This window comes from Ischnura elegans, chromosome 8, assembly GCF_921293095.1.
Source record: "Ischnura elegans chromosome 8, ioIscEleg1.1, whole genome shotgun sequence".
NCBI classification, from domain to species: domain Eukaryota; kingdom Metazoa; phylum Arthropoda; class Insecta; order Odonata; family Coenagrionidae; genus Ischnura; species Ischnura elegans.
In genome coordinates, this window is record NC_060253.1 from 12,488,181 (window position 1) to 12,508,757 (window position 20,577).

The 20,577-nt window shown below is 41.6% G+C and overlaps 1 protein-coding gene across 2 annotated transcripts in view; it reads left to right on the forward strand.

Annotated features, from left to right (window-relative positions):
• Positions 1–7,049: 7,049 nt before the first annotated feature.
• The window catches only part of LOC124164272, a 378,970-nt gene continuing 365,442 nt past the window's right edge, over positions 7,050–20,577 (forward strand). Inside the window, exon 1 of one of the 2 annotated variants that reach the window (XM_046541524.1) lies at positions 7,050–8,254. The gene's annotated coding sequence lies outside the window, so the exon portion shown is untranslated. The remainder of the gene's footprint in view (positions 8,255–20,577) is intronic. The other variant, XM_046541526.1, reaches the window with a different exon arrangement.

The window sequence follows — 20,577 nt, forward strand, 5'->3', positions numbered from 1 at the left end:
CGTAGCTGCTCGTCAATCCCGTCTCATAGAGAACACGAAATAGGGCGCTCAACGCGACCACGGAAATTTTTAAGGGCAGGTTTTTTCGGAAAATTATCAAAAAAATGTTAAAACTGCTGACCAATTGAAGAAATTGGTAATAAAAAAGGAAAATTATTATCAAAAAAGTGTATAAGATTCCTTGTAAAAACGCACACTGTGCGTCAAGAACAATTTTGCCTGCATTTGTAACATATATATAGATATTGCAATTTATATGTTAAAATATTAGCAAAATATTATGTGCCAGACATTTTTATTGCATTCCTAAAAGCCTTGGAGATCTGAAAGGAATTGCAGAGGTAAAAATATAGGTACTGTGGCGTAACTCGGAATACGCTTTGGGGGGGATGGAGGGGCATTGGAGGGGGATCCACCCCCAGGCAACGGGTTTTCCGGGAAAATTTTTGAAAAATGACATGCCTGGAAATACGTTTTACATCGTTTTGGCACTTAAAATTTAAATATAAGCAGGTGCAGTTTTTATACGTCAAAATAGACAAGAGTTTAAATAAATGTTTTATGTGTCTGAGGCTTTGGGAGGGGGATCTATCCCCTCATCCCCCCCCCCACAGTTACACCACTGTAGAGGTATATGCATGGCTTCTCGAGGAAATTAAAACTATTTAACCAGTTATATTCAATATGTTTGGTATGAATGCTTGTGGGTAAAAAAGGTGGAATGCCTAAATTTATTCTCTATATTTAATGTTCGCTAGTTTTTTAAATATACTTTGTTGTTAAACGTTTTATATACGATTCTGCATTTCGCCACATGGTATGTATATGTGTGGAACCCTCAGGCGAGACATGTGGCTTAGAAGGACCGTGTATACTAACAGCAATAAATGAATCTCTAATTATCCGTACGTAGGAAGTATTTACGGACGATTTATTATCGTAGACCAACAAGGTCCTAAATACATTACAGGTATAAAAATTCAGCTTTTCAAATAATTAGAATACAATTAGAAATAATAAATACCAAATAACTATAGCAGTAATATTACATTCAACAGAAAATATATAATTCTTTCAACATAGCAGCAACATCTTCCCCTCAATACAAAACTAGTCATGAAACGTGTTGACTGGGGTAGAATGATATTGGAAAAATATGGGGAAAGTTCGCAAATTATAAAAGAAAAAGCGACTGCACCGAGGTACATAGCACTACACTAGCATAGCACTACGAGGTACACTGTCTATTTATTATTCACACCACGTCTATTTATTATTCACAGGAATCACCAAAATTTAATTTTTGTTTCATTCTACGTTATTAGCATTATGTATGATTTGTTCAATCCTCTTGTCCGAGTGTAAAGTCCTATTTATGCGAAAAAGATGTGTAAAGGCCGTTTTACACGGGGCACGGAATTGCGCAGGTTAGAGCTGCATTAATTCCTAAAATGGCGTGGAATTTCGCGAATGCATGAACGAAATTAGAACAGGGGCAATTTTGCCGTCTTTCAAAGTTGAGTCTGTGACTATAGAGATTATTTAAATTACTCTCTTCGTCAGAACTGGATTGCACTGAGATCCTCCTGAATATGGACTGGTCCCACAGCGAGAGATGGATTTCTATTGATATTCCCTTTGAAGTGGACGTGGCAACTCGATCGATCTCGGCTCGATTTCAATTTTCGAGACTCGTGTATCTGGATGGACTGCCTCGGCGACTTCCGCGGCTGAAGTTTCCGCTTTCACTCCACCCACCCAACCCAACCAGCGAGCAGCCCCTTGTTCTTCGCCGTGGTCCACCTCCCAGCCCCAGGAGGGATGGATCTCCCGCTGGGGCGAATTCTCAAATACCGAACGCCAGGACTCCATCCTCCTTCTCCACGACTTAACTTGATGCAAGTCGAAGTATGTCGGGAGACAGTGGCGTAACTATGGGAGGGGGATGAGGGATGAATCCCCCCCCCTCCAAAACCTCGGAGAAATCAAGAAAATCATTAACAAATCTTGTCTGTATTTGATATATGATAACTGCATCTGCTTAAAAGTAAATTTTAAGTGCATTTTCAAGCATGTTATTTTTCAAAAATTGCCCTGAACTCGCCGTTTCCTGAGGGGGTAGCCATCACCAATCTCCCTCATCCCCCTAAGCCCCCTCATCCCCCACCAAAGCATATTCCTAGTTACACCGCTGTCGGGAGATGTGGTGTAACGATTCATCCTCACAATTGAACAATCCTAAGATTGCTTTGACGCAGCTCTCCTCTCCAATCCGGTAGCCTTTCCATTTTGATATTTTACATACATTGACATGAACGCATTTCTTTTTTGCATCCTTTATGACATGTCCTATGTAACTCATTCGTGGCCATCCCTTCCACCTTCATCCCTTCCACCTGTCCTTCCACGATTGTTTTCATCAGACCATCATGTCTCATTAAATGGCCAACAAAGCTTCCTGTCTTCTCCATTAGGCTTTTAGTAGAGTTCTCTTTTCCCCAACCCTTCTTAGCTTTCGTCATTACTTATTCCTCTATCCATTTCATCTTCATCATTCTTCGGTTGCATCACATTTCGAATTCTTCCACTCTTGACTTTTCTATACCTGTCTACCTCCAAGTCTCGCTCCCATAAGGAAATATTCTTCACATGCAGCATCTGGATAACTGTTTCCAGACTGCTATGCTTGTTTTCTCAGCTATTAGTAGATTTTTCTTTGTATTAAACGCCCTTTCTCCTGTGCTAGTATTTTGTCTTTCTCTCTCTTGCTTCGCACAACGCTGGTCAATCGGCTTACTAAGTAACAAAACTATTTCGCCTATTAAACCTTTTGTTTTCCTAGTTTTATGTTAGTACTAGTCTCCTCAATTTTTTATATCTTAGTTTCCTATACTTTTTATTTTCAGTTACTTAAAATAATACAAATATGTTTATATTTACCTTATTTAATAAAGCACTAATTTATTTATGATTATTTGTTGTATAAATCGCTATTCAAAAGGTCTCTGAATCTGAAACTCCCATTGAATACTCAATTCCAAAGTTACGGTGAGTTAATTTGTCGCCATGAAGACCGCACCTTGGAATGCACTCGCCTCTGTTATCTGTCGCAGCCATCGCGACCCGAACCCCTTTCTGTTCCCACCACATTTCACTCTCGCTTCGATCGAATAGCACATACGTAGGTATATATGCACGTAACAGCGGACTGACAGTCGGCGCTCAAGGGACACGCCGCACTTTCTAAGTTCATACTTTCTGATTAATGGCCGGCCGATCGCATGGCGTCCTTCCGAAACGGCCCAAGAATACGGAAGGGTGAAAGTCCCGGCAAGTTGGCACGACTGTCTTTATCTCCCCGGAAAACACTTGCGCTGGCAGTAATAGGGTAGTTTCCTTCATCAAAGAAAACGAAAGGCAATGATTGCGATTCGTTACCCACCATTAGTGTAGTCATAATATATAAAATTGTTTACTTTTAGAAATACCGGTATAGACGATTTGCAAGGGTCAATTTTAGCCTCATTTGAAAAAGGCCAGATTGGCGCCCATACGATGCCACTCCACGTGACGTCACAGGGACCTAGTTTCTATACGAGTAGATAGGAGTTTTACATCGTATGAGATTACCAATGCATGCATGAGGCACAGAACTCAGGATAACATGTCTTAATAATCACCTATTAAAACTGGCTAAGGTCGGAAAGTTTTCTTCGTTTGATAAGGTATCAATAATCCTTATTTAAGCCAAGCGCTACCATTTAGCATGGTACTCTGCTACCTGCTAGCATCCTGCGTCGTATCAGCGCTCAGAGCCTCGCCCCAAGGTCACCTCACTTGCGGCAGCGGGAACCAGAACGACGTCACACGGGAGTTTTCCCGGCATTCATACTTACCCGTCGCGTTTTCGCGCGATTGAAAATTTTCACTTTTCATTTAATCGCGAAAAGATATCGTCATTTAAAAATCTAACAGCGTGAAATACGTACTCCAGGAGTAATAATCTTTCGGTTTAGGTAATAAAAAAATAATAGGAAACCACCCTATTGTTCAATAGTTAGGTTGGTGATCTCGTCGTTTCCCCTGTCGAATGATGTCTTGCAGTTGTATTCGGGCTGTCCACCGGGTGAAAGTCTCCATAGCGTTTCGAAAAGCGAGTTTTTCGTCTTCAGAGCAAGTGCCGTGGTCAAAATACATTGGCCGAGGGTAAATGTCAGGTGGCTGCTGATTGGTCCGATTTTCCCCGTTTCTTCTTTTCTCTTCCCTCATTGATAACTGAAATATCGGCCTCCAAACAGCACTTATGTTGTAGCCGTTTTCTCAGTTGAGATTTTAATCTTAAACTATAAAACTTTAACCTTAATCTTATTACCTTATGAAGGGTTAATACGAAGTTTTTTTACAATAATTAATTAGAAAAAAAAGAATTCAATTGTAAAAATATTAAAAAGAACAGCCAAAGTTTTTACATACTTACCTTTTTTTCAATGAATGCGATTTGTTTATTGATTACAAATAAGCTAATACATGTCAAAGTTAAATTTAACATTTGAATGTTAAAGGCCTGCACTCCAAGGCTCCAATCAACGTTAAAAATTAAGGTCAAAAGGAAGAAAAAAAAACTCAATTAACGTGATACTTGAATGACCCCTTAGTCGTTTTCTGGTAAAATTATCCAGGCAGGCCCTACTCAAATTATGGCACATAATACTTGACTGGGTCTGGCAACACGAGCTAAGATTCTGCAAATTTTAACCATCTTCAAACATTCAGTCCGAGAGGGTTTCAATCAGGTGTGTTGTAGTTTTGACTACTCTTTTTCCTCCGTGTATGTAGTAATTGACGCCGTGGTAGGTAGGTACACCCGGCAGCTGCGCTCTCCCCGTTGGTCCATCCACATTTAGCTCCCGCCTTTCCCCTCTCAACTTTCTAATATTTCTCTTCCAGTCTCGGGGGTAGTCACCCCCTCCACATTTCCTTACATAACCAACCTGCACCCTTTCGTTCATTATAGACGGCAGGTCTGTTGGCGGAAGTTTAACGATCTATTCAAATGTACACATGCTTATTAAAAGTATTCTACCGATTAAGGTAGGTTTCCATGGAGTATTAAGAAGCATTCTGGGAAAATTCCCTTTCTTCAAGCACTTCCCTCTTCGATGCAGAATAAGTCCTATCCTTTCATCCGATCTAAAAATCCTATTCTTTTCCTTCCTCTCCCTCGTTCAACCTACATTCTATCCTCCAACACTATTTTCAACATCACCTTCACGCTCAGGACTCGCTACATCCTTACCTTCTATATCCATATCTCATGTAGAAGCTTCCTCTCCTCACCCACCATGTCCAGCACTTCGTCGTTCCTCCTTTCTGTCCACTCCACCTTCTCCATTCCTCTCCTGATCCACATATCGAACGCCTCCCGTGTTTGCTCATCATCCTTCCTAAAGGCCGTTTTACACGGGGCACGGAATTGCGCAGGTTAGAGCTGCATTAATTTCTAAAATGGCGTGGAACTGCGCGAATGCATGAACGAAATTAGAAGTGGGGCTATTTTGCCGTCTCGCATCCACGCATTCTCGCATGTGTTCTAGCAATTCACCGCTTTCACACGACGCAATTTTTATTGCGCCTTCGCACGTACGTCAGATTGCGCAATTCCGTGTACCGTGTAAAACGACCGTAAGTGTCCACGTTTCCGCATCTTAAAGAGCTACACTTCAGATCAGAGGTCTTCACTATCCTATTCTATAAACTCTAGCATAACGATCCTCTCAAAAGCTCTTTCCTATCTGTTTATGACATGTCTTTAATAATGGAAAAAAACATATGCATAATCCTACATGATTGTTTATTTGGAGGATACGACCAGCATAAATTAGCATTGTGGTGATTTGGAGAAAGAATAGTGGAGGGCAACGCAGCGTCGATTTCAGTTTGGATTTAAGGCTACTACCGAGGCCTATGGTAAGGCCTGTCCTCGCGTCTATCGTGAAGTATAAAGGAAAGGTTTAATAAAGAGAGACTCACATTACTTGAACCAAGGTTTTTATTTGCAATTATAAAATTTTAAATTTTCAATAATTTGCACTGTAATAATAGGATAATCAGTATAAAAAGGTCATATAATTGAAACGAAGTAGTCAGAAGAATAAAGAGAACCAGATGATTTTTTTGAAAGGGTTATTCCAAAAGGTCATTTTAGTGGTCTTTTAAATTTCAGTTCAGTTTCAAGGAACCAATTCGCTAAATAGATAATTGAACCGTGATAAATTATTAAATTTTATGAGTTGTGAAATTTTCACTTTGCATAGTATTTTCCCCTACGAAATTGCTATTTTTTATGAAATTTTATCCGATTTTTAAGGGCCAGAATAGCGTCAACATTCATTTCCGGGCGTGCATTTTCCTAAAATTTTCCTGGGGGAGGACCTCCGAATCTCCCGGTAAGGGGGGCCCCATCACGTGCCCCAGCCTAGGGCTCCCAATCACCACAGACAGCACCTGTGTACTTGCTATAATAAATGGAAAAATTCTCTTCTTCATTGGCGAATAAACATTCCATGTCCCACGGTCCACCTGTCTCGCACCCTCGTTATCCTTCCCCCGCCCCCGTCCCAAGAACTTCTCAATACCTCCCGCTGTTGCATGCATGCATTGAAGTTCCTCTCCTCCCGTGGTAGCCTTCTCGGCCTTCTCCACTGCGAGGCCGCGCATGCGCCTTGAGCGGAATGTGCTCAAGAGTTCCCCTCCCCTAAACCCCCGCGGCTTCTATCTTTTTTTTCGGAGTCACCGCTGACTTTTTTTTCTCTTTCTGAACCCCGCCAACCCTGCAATCCCTCATCCCTAATGTCCACTAACTCCCATATATCCTCCCCTCTCCATAACTGTTCCTTTCTCTCCCTCACTATCCCTCGCACCCTCCCCTCCGCTCCTCTTCCTCCAGCATGCAACCAACCGTCCCTTCCCCTCCGCCTCTGTTGGTTCGGATCTGGCGGCGTTGAGGTCGTCGACGGTTGGGGCAAGTTGCAGTTCGCTCTCCGCAGATCAGTTGGCGCTTATCTGAGCGGGGGAAGGCATCGAGTACGGCGGAGAGGAAGCCGTTGAGCGCTTTGTTTGCATAGTTTTCTTTCCTTGTGATCCGCAGTGCAACGCAACAATCCCCTGCGCTTGTTTGTCGATCCTCCATCCCGCTCGAGGAGGATTCTTGGTGGTTGCTATGGTCCCCGATCGTTTGTTTAGTGTTACGTGAATACGAATCGAGGAAAAACTTGACAGAGAACTTCTGTCGTGTGTGTTTTCGGAGCAACCTGTGAAATAAGGATTATACACATGCCGTTAGTGGTGGTGCCGAAGGTGTGTTTGTAAGTGAACATGACCTGCTTCTATCGACTCCCACCGTGGTCAGCCAGGGTGAGGATGGGGCTGGTCATTTTCAAAAAGTGTCGGTGAATCCCTTGGCCACAGCCATCGCTAAACATTGTTGCGTCCGGAGTGCTATTGTTGGCGAAAAGGAACCGACAAATTTTCTCGCAACTATTCCATCCTTCGTAGGGGAGAATGTCTAAGCTTTCTTGACTGGATTCTTCGAGTCACTGAAGAAAGCTAGCAAGATCTTGTGTTTCCGCATGCTGAGCTGTGGTCAGGTTTTTTATTCCGGCTCTCGCGGTTGTTTGAACCTATTCGAAACGGGAGAGGTCGAAATTTGAGCAACGGCTGTAGGAAAAAAAGCCAGTTGTTCTTCTCCCGTCGGCTTCCTGCACGCTCCGTTGAATTTAACCGAGGCAACTGTCGTCCGAAAAATTCGCGAAACATCCAGCCGTTCCGTCGCCCAATTGTCGTGTTTCCCTGGCTACAGTGAAGTGTCAACAACAACAACAAAAATAACCTGTGAGGATAGTGACGCAGTCAGGTTGACAGAAGGAAGTTTCTAGGTAGATTCGCTTATCATAGGAATGAGGCTTGCATCTTCCAAGCTGTGTAATTTTTACTCATTCGGAACGATATAACTGTTGATCTTTCGAGGAGTTTGTGTTGTTTTCTACTGCAAAGTAACGTCCAATATTAGTGTCACGGTAGTCCGTATGGTGCCGCGATCATCCGTCTTGGCGCCTGCTGCGAATCGCCACCTGTTGATCGAGTGAAATTCGTGAAGATTCGCGGAGGTCAAGTTGGAATTGCCCACCCTTCCGTGATCTTCCCCACATCTCGGATTTAATAACCGTGTTCCTTTTGTTCTTCGCATACATACTTGGTGAGTACCATCAATCATTTCTTATTATCCTCCCAGCGTAGTTGCTCTCTTAGGATTTTCCAATTGATAAAATAATGTATGTTATCAGGGGCGGATCCAGGATTTTTTTCTGTGGAAACTCACAGTGGGGCAGCGAGGGGGGTGGTTTTGGGGGATAACCCCCCCCCCCCCAGAGCTCAGAGAAATTTTCAAGTTAAATCCATTTTACTTAATTGCATTAATATTAGCTATAGAGTAGTGAAAGGATTTGTAAAATATCCCTGAGAAAGCCGTAAAACTCACTATTTATCCTAAAATTTTTCTGGGGTGGGCCCCCGCACCTCCCGATTACCCTGACGGGTATGCCTAACCCCTAGACACCCCAGTATTAGTTGCGCCTAAACCCCCCTAGCCTTAATTCCTAGCTGCGCCCCTGAGAACACAAGGGTCTGAAAGGTATTCTCATGCGTGATATAAAAAACAAAACACTGTATGAAATATTTCCTTTATGTTGATAGGAAAGTTATTAATACTTAATTAAGTGATTGACGCTCCGTAATAGGTACACAAATAAAACGAACGTAATGATAATCGTATTGAAAATATTGCCTATTTTTTAAGCGTCTGGGGGGAGGCACGTACCTCCTCCCCTCCCCCCCTTAGTCCGCCTATGTATCTGATTATGATGCGGTGTTTGGAGATACTTTGTTTTGCTCATGTCTAAACTATGTACCCCGTAATCGGTAGAAATTATGTGTCGGTCCAGAAGGGTTAATTATTGGCTGCATTTTGCGATTCAGGTAATAGACACGAAACAATTACGCAGAAATGCGCACCCCCCGCCAGATCATATTCTATTTGATTTAGAAATCACGATATGATCTAAAATTGACGTGAAATTATACATTCATATCGTAGTCGATTAGTAAGTGCTCTATTAATTCAGTGCTGTTGCATATTCATTTGCAACCCTAGGTAAACATTACCCCCGCGCCATTTAGGAAGTAAGTACCTGCTATACGTTGCTTTTAAGTGGCAGATTAAAAATTATAATGGCTAGATATTGATTACGTCAGTTTGTGTTGACAAATCTCGTTGGTGATTACTTCGTAACTGCATCCAAGGTCATGTCTCAGGTTAGTTGCACTTCAGTGGCAACATAGGCACGTAGAATGTGAAATTGCGCTCATTCATAAACCGTATCTTAATAATGTGAAGTGTCCTCAAATAGAACTCCTTTTTTATTGACACACCTAGCGAAATGTATTTAACTTACGCTTCATTTTGATTGAATTCAAATTTTTATATTTGATTACTAATATGTAACGATTACTTGCACATGCTCTTGAGTAGATTACTAGTAATAATTACTTTAAAAAATATAACGATTAGAAATAAAAATTGACATATAATATATGTGTAATAGTGAACAATTATTCGTATGCTTATGCCTCGTTATATCTCATTACTGGTCCTTGACTATTTCTGTGGTATAATGAAATTCTTAGTATCCACCAACGGTATGGATATTTTTCGAACTGCGTGTCCGTATCGACCTATTATTCTGAAAATATTTCCCTAACCTACACTCCACCATACTATTTTTCATGTGGCAGTTTCATTCATGGTTTTAACTTACATATTGAGACCATACGATTCATTCAGTGTTTTATCCATGTAATTTTCCCTTAGAGATTCCAAGATCTTTGTGTTTACTTATCTGGGAGGTTCTTTTGCGCATACAAGGCTGTTATAAACAGTTGACCTGCTATCTATCCTTCCGGTTAAGTATGGGAAGATCAAATTCTATGGCGATTTTCCAGATCTATCTATTTGGCTATTGTGGGTGTAGCTATGACCAAGTCTTACTCTATTTTGTTTTAGTTTCCAAACGTCATTCAGGAAATTTATGCCGCACACTCAAATTACCCAGATTCCAAAGCGTTGTAATACCGTACTCAGCACCTCATGAGTGTGAAGTTTCCTAACCTCGCTCCCGTGTTGCAATCTGTTCATTGACTTTTCTTGTCGTGCAAATACCTTTGAGGCTTTTGCGATGCACTGCTCGAAGTATATTTTTTGTGCCTTCAGTTGGTAGGGTCCGTACCCACTGGGTGAGTCATTTAATTTTACGAAATTATCACACCTGCACTGGTAGAGAATTTCTTTTATATTATTCGTAAATGGTGGTGAGTTTTAGAGTTTCCTTTGTTGACTCGCACTTACTGTGGATGGATATTTTGAGCAACTCCAAATTTAACCGTCGCAAATGCTTGCTTTAGCTTCGAATCTGATGGTGAATGGGGGATTGGGGATGTATAAGTTAAAGAATGGACGAGAGAAATCGGCTCGTATTTGTTCACCATGTTCTCAATGAGATTTTTTTCTTATTTGGACAGTAAGCAACAAAAGAGCTAATAAAAAATTTGGCTCAGAATAATAATATATTTTTATTCCACAGTATGGTACATGAAATTTTAACAGCTTAGTTTTTACAAGGTGGAACCAACCTCTGTGGTAAGGACGAGTGTTGAGGTTGCCACCTCTGAAATTAACAAACTGAGAGCTGGCTGGTGCGAACAAAACAAAAGAAAACGCCAGAGTTTGTAAGTCAAAATACGCTTCTCTTTAAAGTGTGTTCCTTTGAGAATATTGTGAAGGATTGAAACATAAAACATAACAGCAAATGAAAACAAATGCATTAATTATCATTATGCATAGCAATGCTCCATGCTCTGTACAGAAATCGGTCTGATAACATACAATGTTAAAATAATGTACAAAGATAATATTTACAAGTACTCTTCAATTTTGTCCGAGGATATTATGTTTTTAATTTAATCTTAAAAAACATGAAGCCTTATTTTTATAACGGGAGTAAAACGTCCATTAGCATTTTTAAACGTACTTGTAGAAGTTAAAATAGTCATTATACTTTTACTTTACCGAAGATTTTGTATCGTTTCAAGCATTGTGTAGATGATTATTTCTTGTAACCACTGAATTTCATTCCAAATCCAGTCTCATTTCTCGAAAGTCGATCATTTTTTTCAATCGCATGCTTAATTATTGTGCTTGCAAACATTCTGTCCGCGAAATCTCCAAAAATTTATAAAGCTATTTTGTTGGAAAACGTTCAAGTCATGTATGCACGTCGATGATAGTCGTGTGGACCATAATATTCGATTTCTTCTATCCCCGGTGTGATGCAAACAGACTTCGTGAAAACCCCAAAAATGTGTTGAGTTCTTTTGTTGTAAAATGTTCAAGTCATGTACGTATATCGAAGAAAATCGCGTGGACCAAACTCTGCGACTTCTTCTATCCCCGGTCTGCCGCGAATTGGTATGCTCGGCGGAATGAGTTGTATCTGGGGCGTCTTGGAAAATGTTTTCGCTGCAAATATTGAATCAATCCGTCGAAAAACGTGCCTCTCTGCGTACCTATAGCAGCAGGCAGGCCGCCGGCTCTCGTATCCCTCCTACCGGTCCTTGATTGGCTGCCTACGGTGGCAGGCCTTTCAAATTCCTTCTCTCCGACCTGACGTACGGCGACTTCAATGGGTGGTGAGCCAATATGTGGTGCGGAATTCCTCGGCCATTGTTGCACGCGGCGATGACCGCAGCAGAACCGTGGGTGTATACGATCCGAGGAAATTGGGCTTCCTTTAAACTGGAATTTCGGAGGAGTGCGGATTACTTAAATCACGAATATCACAATGGAATATTCTCCAGTCGAGCACTATGTATATCCGTTGTTACCTGTCGAGTATTTTAATGGGTTGACAAAACTCAACTCGCGACACTTGCCTAAGTTTACCGAGGAATGAGCTATAAAATAGGGTTGCTACCCTATATTTATGAAGACTGTCCCACGGGTCGTGTGTCATTTTTGACCTCTAATTTAAGTAACTTCGCCTCGAGCAATACTGATGAAAATTGGCATACCTCTGGGGAAAGGTCCCAAGTTTTGTTGAGTCTGAGCAAAATTTTACAATTTTTACCTTTTGACCTCACAATGTGGGTCCAAACAAAATTTTTGAATTTGCCTTATGGGGTTTCAATGTTAAAAAAATCGCGATAGAAAAATGTCTGAATTTCATTTACCAAGATGTCAATTCTTAGGTTTTCGGACCCGTTAATACCGAAAATAACACTTTTATTTACGAAAATGTAACCGTTTACCTGGCCTGTATACCTGACGATGCAATCTCATTATTATCATCTCGAGAAAACAATCCTAAGATCTGTTGGAAGCAGTTCTCCATTCCACTCACTATGCGATATCCTTTTTATCGTGACGTATTTCTTCCATTTTACATCCTTTAAAGCCTGTTCGGGGCCGTCCCTTGCCCTTCTTCCCCTCCACCTATCCTCCTGCGATTGTTTTCATCAGGCCACCATGTTTTATTATGTGGTCAACCTAGTTATCTCGTCTTCTTCAGAAGGTATGTAGAAGACTTCTCTTTTCTCCCACTCTTCTTAGCACTTCCTCATTACTTACTCCTTCGATCCATTTTATCTTCATCATTCTTCGATAGCATCACATTTCGAATGCTTTGTGAACTTTCGACTTTTCTGCTGCTGTCAATGTCCAAGCGTCGCTCCCATTGAGAAAAATTCTCCATATTTAGCATCTGATGAATTGTCTCTGAATGTGTAGATGTTATGAGCTCCATCAGGCCAGGGTTTGGCTACGTCTTGTGCTCTAGACCCTCGGATAGCTATGGACCCAAAAGTGCACCCTATCAAAGCATATTCTACAACCTTCATTCTTTGTACATGCATTGTAATTCACTCTGTATCATCATCATTGTCATTAGTCAACAAGACTAAGATTGGTTTGACGCAGCTCTCCTTTCCTTGCTCCTATCCACTAGCCTTTTCATCACGATGTATTTCTTCTCTTTTCCATCCTTTATAATCTGTTCTATGTAACTCTTTCGGGTCAGTCTCAAGACCTTCTTCCCTTCCACCTGTCCTTCTACGATTGTCTTCATCAGGCCATCATCTCTCATAGTGTGGTCAACTTCTTCCCGTCTTCTGCTTAAGGTTTTCAGGAGGCATTCAGTAGCCTTTCCATTCTTATATTTTACATACATTGACATAGACGCGTTTCTTTTTTACATCCTTTATAACACGTCCAATGTAACTCATTCGTGGCCATCCCTTCCACCTTCTTCCCTTCTACCTGTCCTTCCACGATTGTTTTCATCAGGTCATCATGTCTCATAATATGGCCAACAAAGCTTCCTGTCTTCTCCATTAGGCTTTTAGTAGAGTTCTTGTTTCTCCCACTCTTCTCAGAACTTCCTCGTTACGTACTCGGTCAATCCATTTTATCTTTATCATTCTCCGGTAGCACCACCACATTTCGAATGCTTCCACTCTTGACTTCTCTGCAGTTGTCATCGTTCATGCCTCGCTTCCATGGAGAAACTTGCTCCATGTGTAACATCTAATGAATTTTTTCCTCACTTCTATGGTTGTATTTTCAGCTGCAAGTAGATTCTTAATTTTAGACAGCCATCATCAGTTGTGCTTTTATATTGACTATTAATTTCTTTCTTTGTCCATCGTTGGCAATTCGGTCTCCTAGGTAACGAAACTCTTTCTCGTCTATAGAATTCATAAATTGTCAATGCTATTCCACTCGAGTGCAAATACTCTTTTCTAAATGTTGGGAATTCAGATCGTTCTGCAATAATATGCATACTGCGGATATTTTTGAAAAACGATTAATGTGCACCACAAATGGGAGTGTACCACGAACCCCTCCGTAATACGTAGAGCTCTTTTTTACAGTCCCCATGACCTAACCCATGGAAGAATTCCGGCTTGATTCTTATAGTGAGCAATCATTGGAATTCTCTCGTGATCGACCTCGTTGTTTATCTGTGTAGTGTACAGGTGAACTCACCCTTTATACACCTTAATTTTTGCGAAAAATAAACATATATGGAGTATCAATTTTTTGAAAATCAATTTTTTTACATAGGCATGCGTAGTTCTAATCTACAATTGGGCTTATACAATAATTCGGATTTTCGGATGCGGCTTTGACACACTGTAGCATTGGGAGCGAAGTTTAATTTTGTCAATTATATGAGGTGCAAGTAGTAGAGCATGTAACGAAATTTTTATCATGTGACATTTCCTTTGTTGGTATACCATTTCAACCTCCTTAACCTTTTCGGTTGTGGGGTACCTGACACCCTCTGCCACTCACCCAGGGTGAATTTATTTGAGTAGAAGGCGCGTGTCCTTTAGTTCCTGTACCGGTGTCGTCACGCGGCGCACAGCTGCGCGGGGGTCGTCCTTCTGTTGTTTCCTGGGGCGTGTGTGTTGGAAGTGTATTTGTGGGTGGGGGAGGAGAAGCTCCGAACGAAAGCCCAGCTGTCCCGCCCGAATATAATGGGGGGGGGGGTGGGAGTAGTGTTGTCATGGAGCCTCCCACGCAGCCGTCTCCCGTGGAAACGCTGAATAACGCCGGCTTCCATTATTGCCCGCCTCCCGCGAAGTCACTCCGAATTAACTTTCCCGCCAAAACAGCCCGTTGTGGATGAATTTGATGCGTATTTTTATCCATGTACCTATATCCGTTCAAGCCACCTCGAGGGTGTTAGGCTAGGCGTGAGTTCTTCCTAGATCATATTGACACAAGGTATATTATGGTAAATTCCTTCATAATCTACTTCTATTAACATGCTTACAGGCATCCTCGTGAAGGTCTCCGCAAATCACCGCTTTATTATTGGTGTTTTCTTTTATATGTTGCACGATGTAGTGAAATTTATTTACATTTGTTAAATATGACATTCCAATATTTTCACTAATTTTTATTTTCGCACGCACGCGTTTCGTTATCACGAAAACATTTTCAAGTGCCGCTTTAGAATGGGCACTTCAAGGGCAATTGAAAATGTTGTTTTGACGACGAAACGCGTTGTGAGAAAATAAATTTATTTGAAGTACTTATTACAACTTCTTATTCAACCCTTAAGTATATTGGTATTTTACTTGTAAGCCGCCGGTGTATCGCGTCATATTTTCTCGTTATCGAAGTATTTCTTTTTTCGTTCGTATCTGTGTTCTATTTTTTTGTCCTGAAATCATTAAATTTACGCAATTCGTTGCTCTTTCTTTTTTTTCGTAGCCTTTTTTTCTTGAGTACTCGTAAATTGCTTGTCTTTTCTTACAAACCCTCTTTTACGCTGCTTATTTAGCGGCTATGTTCCTCGATTTATGTAAATCATCTTATGGTAGCCTTCCCATTCTAAATATTTCATTGTGCTTCCTGGCGTTTGAATTAGACCCCCACGATTTAGATTCGTTTTCTTTATCGCTGTACTTGTAACAATTCCTACTATCTCTGAAGATCAGTGGCGCCGACTCCATGGAGCCTGAGGGGGCCCGAGCCCCTCAAAAATTCGGTACGGGTGTGAGGAAAAAATGTGTCAGGCTTGTCGATTTTCCCCGCAGTGTCCAGATATCGAGATTCGAGTTTCGAGGGTTCTAATGTTGATCGTATGACTCTTCTAAAATGCTTAAAAAACTTAAAACTCACTACTTAAAAAATTTCTCGAGGCAAGATCCCCGGTTTGGGCCCACACAATATTTTTTGTAGGTCGCCATCCCTGCCAAAGATTGAGTTAGGAAGCTAGCTTCTTGAAACTGTTCACATTTTGCTGTTTTATGTGCATCCAAGATGAAATTCACCGCGAAAGGTATCATTTATCCTCACCGGTCAGGTATGTTACCGGGTCATGTTTGTTCATCCTTGTGTGTATAACTTTGCAAATGTTCGCGAGTTGCGTTTACGTTGTTTTATGCCAGGCTGTTAGGAGAGTAGTATTTTATGCATTCCAGGGAAGCCGTGCGCGTGCCATTAGGTATTCTGAAGGTTGCCGTTCCCCGTGATGAGTTATGTCCGCCGACGAAGGTATTGGTTATTGCGAAAGTGCCCGATTGTCCGTGACTCGGAATAAAAATTGGCTTTTCGGAAAAGCCTGGCGGTGAATTCCTTTTTTGGAGAATTTTGCCAAATGGACCGCTCATGCGTGTGACTGTTCACAAATGACTGGTGGAGTGTGTTGCGACTCTAGTCTTTCTTTTGTCATCACCGGATCGTAATCGGAGGAACCCGAAACGGAAATGATTTCCCGAATCGAAGTAAGATTCCCCACACACCTCAGTGCCTTTTGTCAGTCTTAACTTTTATATCTTTTCCCAGGTGGAGCGTTGGCAGTCATCGAAGTGTTAACTATTACGGGAACCTTGTGATAGGTTTAGACTCTCCAATATTAGTCGTCATTCCGTCTCGTTGTCTTTCCTAAATTGAGTATCTTTTCTTTAAGCGGCGTTGGACCTCTTGACGTATTTCATCGTAGCCTAGTTCTCTTGTACCTCATTTCTCTCGTGTCCACTATCCTATCCTCTAATACACTTTTCAGCGGCGAAAACGGGGGCAAGTACGTAGTGAAGACTCACGGAGCAATCATTATGTCCAATAGAAATCGAAAATTAATGACCAATTTGCGGTAATAATGTAACTTTTCCTATTGAGCCTGTATCCTTCTCCTATTAATGCTTGGTGGAGGAAAATTATGTCTCGATATTTTAACCCTGGATGCCAGAGAATGAGAACCCAAGGGGGGTTCTTAGAATGCTACAACGCTACGGGGCGGGGGCCCAGTAATCCAACTGATACTCCCGCGCATCCGTGGAGGGGAGTGGAATGGGAAGGGAAAAGGATTGAGGCGCCGCCGCGATAGCCGATGTCAGTAGGAACCAAAATTACTACTGATGTTTAGATCGAAAACTCACAATTTTTAAACTACAGAAAGTTTGAGCCTAGCGCTCCGATTGGCCGTGAGTTTGCCCTGTTGCCGGGTGGCTTGAATATTCTGGATCTCCAGCAGGCAAAGCATGCGACGTCATGAATTGTCCAGTGCATCCGACAACATGGCAAACTCGCGGCCAAACTTGTTGGTTTCAAGATTGGCTCAAAGTTTCTGTAGTTTAAAAATAGCGCGTTTTTTGGTCCAAATATAATTAGTAATTTTGGTTCTTACTGTCATCGGGGTTAAAATTTCGTGGGATCATTTTTCTCCACCCTGTAGTCGCGCACCAACTTTCGATGCGTAGCCATAGACAACGAAAGGAGTAAGGGAAACTAAATTTTCTTGAGAAGTAAGTAGTGCCTCAAAATGTGTCCTAAAACTTTTTAAAGTGGCTATACGTACTCCACCTGTTCTCCTACCCATCTTCGTTTAGGATGCAGTACTTACTCCTCCTTCGTTAAATTTCCCATTTCGTTTTCCGCTCTCTCTCTCTTTGGTTGGGTAGCCTAGCGGACGTCCGCGATCATCACTCTGCTTCCTTTCACCCCCGCAACCTCCTCCCAATCCGAATTACTTCCCTCCCCCACTCCCCCATCTGTTTCGTGAAAGTGAAGTCGCCCGACTTGATTACTGCATCAATCGTCTGGGACGGGACGGAAAATGTTTTTCGCATCGAAATTATTCAACGAGCAGCATCCTGGACGGAAGGAAATGAGGTTCATTCATTCAGGCCCGGAATCGCATTTTAATAATCGGCAGATGGATGGGAAAAAGAAGTCAAAGCGGATAAAAAAAAGTCTTCCTTATTCGGTCATATCTTTAAAATGAAAAAAATGCGAAATTTGCCGCCCACATTTCATATGTTAGTGATGTCATTAAAGTTTTAAAAGAAGTTATAACGGATAAAAAAGTTCCTCATTCAGCCATTTTCTCATAGCTTTTAAATGAAAAAATGCGAAAGTTGCCGCCCACTTTTCATGAGCTAGTGACGTCATTATAGTTTTGGTTCATTCAGTACTTCAGAGTGACCCGATCCTTAAACGGAAAGAATTGTTCATTAGAGTGTTGAATGATTGCGAACCTCGTGAGAAGAATACGCGAGGCTGAGACGTTGTGGGCAAGCGGTGAGTCGTTTGGAAAGAGTCAGTGACGTCATGAACCTATCTGGGAAAGGGATGAGCCCGTCGATATTTCGCTAATGGGAAGGGAGAGATGGAAATTGTCCAAGAGTCAGGTGAAAAAGCGGAAGTCGTTCAAGGACATATCGGAGAAATCGAGAGAGCTTCTCCAAAGAAAACAACCCTTCTTCCTCGCTCAGATACCTTTCGGTGCCCTGGTACCAAAATCCTCTCCTGCACTTCGAGACAAGCCTTGAATCCCTAAAAGCCCTGCCGTCCTTCATGCTCAAATTGGGCCGTCAAAAAAAGTTGATTAGCGTCCCAATATCTATTGATTCTCTGTCGATACACTTCAGCGTTTCCTCAATCTTCCTTTTACAGCAACACAATATTTCTCTCTCGCATTTTCATTCGAATGAAAGCGAATATTTCGAAATTCTGATGTATTATGTTAAAATTCAGGGAGCTATGAGTAGTGCCTGTCCTTTCTCGGTGAGCATCTCCGTAACCATAATTGTTTCGATTTATGCGCTCTTATTTTGGTAATACGTGAATATATTTATAAATTTCACTGATTTATTTATTGTCCTCTCTCTTTGTCATGGTTTGTAGGATATCTGAATCCAACGATCAAATCTTAAAATTGAGAGTACCGAATAAACCATGGCTTTCGTGAAAATAGATTTATGTGAGAAACATTGAAGGCATTATTAAGATGTATTTTTAATTCTGGCATATTCGCAAAACTCAGCACTCATGTTTTTTGAAATATATATTTCTGTGGAGAAATGTCCAATATTTTTTTCCGAGAATCCATTTTGGGTGAAATTCAGTTCGTTGCCATGAGCGGATATTGTAATAAGTTTTAAGTTGTTGTAATCGAATATTTTTTTAAGCCTCAGTTTTTGAATCTCAATTCAGTTTTCAAATGCATGAATTCCTGTACAACTTATTCACCCGTAGACTAAGAAAAAATCAGTCACACTTCAGCCTTCTCCAAATGCCCCAATGCGGTACCAACCAACACATAAATCCCTGCCTTCGTTACTACAAGTTTTGGAATTCTTATCCCCTTTTATTGAAATGGTTTACTACCCAGGGATCTTTCCATTTGTATACACATTACAAAAAAAACATGTTGGAAACTATTTCGTACCCGACAGATTTGATCTCTCTACATTGTCCACCTCCCCTTTCCATGCTTGTCGAAGAAAGTGCGCTTTCAAAATTCTGCGGACCTGTTTGAAGTCGCGTCCGTGTATTTCTTTTTCTCCGTCTTGGTATCATCGCATTAGTCGCGAAGGCGTTTCCACCAAACATTTCTCCTAATCAGTCTCACCTTGAGGACAATTTCTGACCCAAATATTTTCCTGCAGGTTCCTTACACTTCATTCAAGGCTGCACACTCAAGCTTTTTTTTCGACGTGTTCCAGGGGTGGCATAAAATAGGTCGTCGCAGTGCATGTTTGGGTCCTTTCCTCTGCATTGAATCCTTGACGCTGCTATTCTCCCTTCGTTTCCGAGTCGAGATACCCCTAAAATGCACCCTGATTTTTATCTGCGACTGTCCTTTGGGATTTTCCACCAAGTCCTCCATCGCTAAGAGCATTACATCTCGTCTTCGGGTGCCCCAGATTCGAGTCTGCAGCCGTCCAAATTTGTCGAGACGGCTCGAAGCGGTGCAGAGTGGCTATTTCGGGTTTAATATCGTTGCCATCGTGGCAGAAATACCAGCCGGCATGCTGCTAGTGTACTTGAGCTGAGGATCTCATTCATAGATTTAACGGGAGAAGTTTCTTGGCCGGCGGCATTGGCATTTTTTATGTTAATTTTCGAGATTATGTATTATTATTCAAGTATTCTACCTATTATGGTAGGTTTCTACGGACTCTTCCCCTCCCTTCCATTCATGGGCATCCCTCTTCAATTCACAATATGGCATACTCCATTTCATTCTATCTAACAATCCTATTCTCTTCCTTCCCCTCCCTCGTTTACTCAACATTCTACCCTCTATAACACTATTTTCAACTTCTCCTCCCCGCCTAGTACTCGCTCCATCCATACCATCCGTCTCCTCCGTATCTCATCTAGAAGCTGCCTCTCCTCACCCACCATTTGCAGCACTTCGTCGTTCCTCGTCCTCTCCGTCCACTTCACCTTTTGCATTCTTCTCCATACCCACATCTCGAATGCCTCCAGTCTTTTCTCATCCTCCTTCCTAAGTGTCCGCACCGTAAAGCTCTTCACTCCAGATCAGACTCTTCACTTGCCATCTCTTTAAACTTGACACAGCAATCCTCTCATAAGCTCCTCCCTGTTCATGAACGTCCACTGTGCTAAAGCAATTCTCTTCCTAATGTCCTTAATGCTGTATCCGTTTC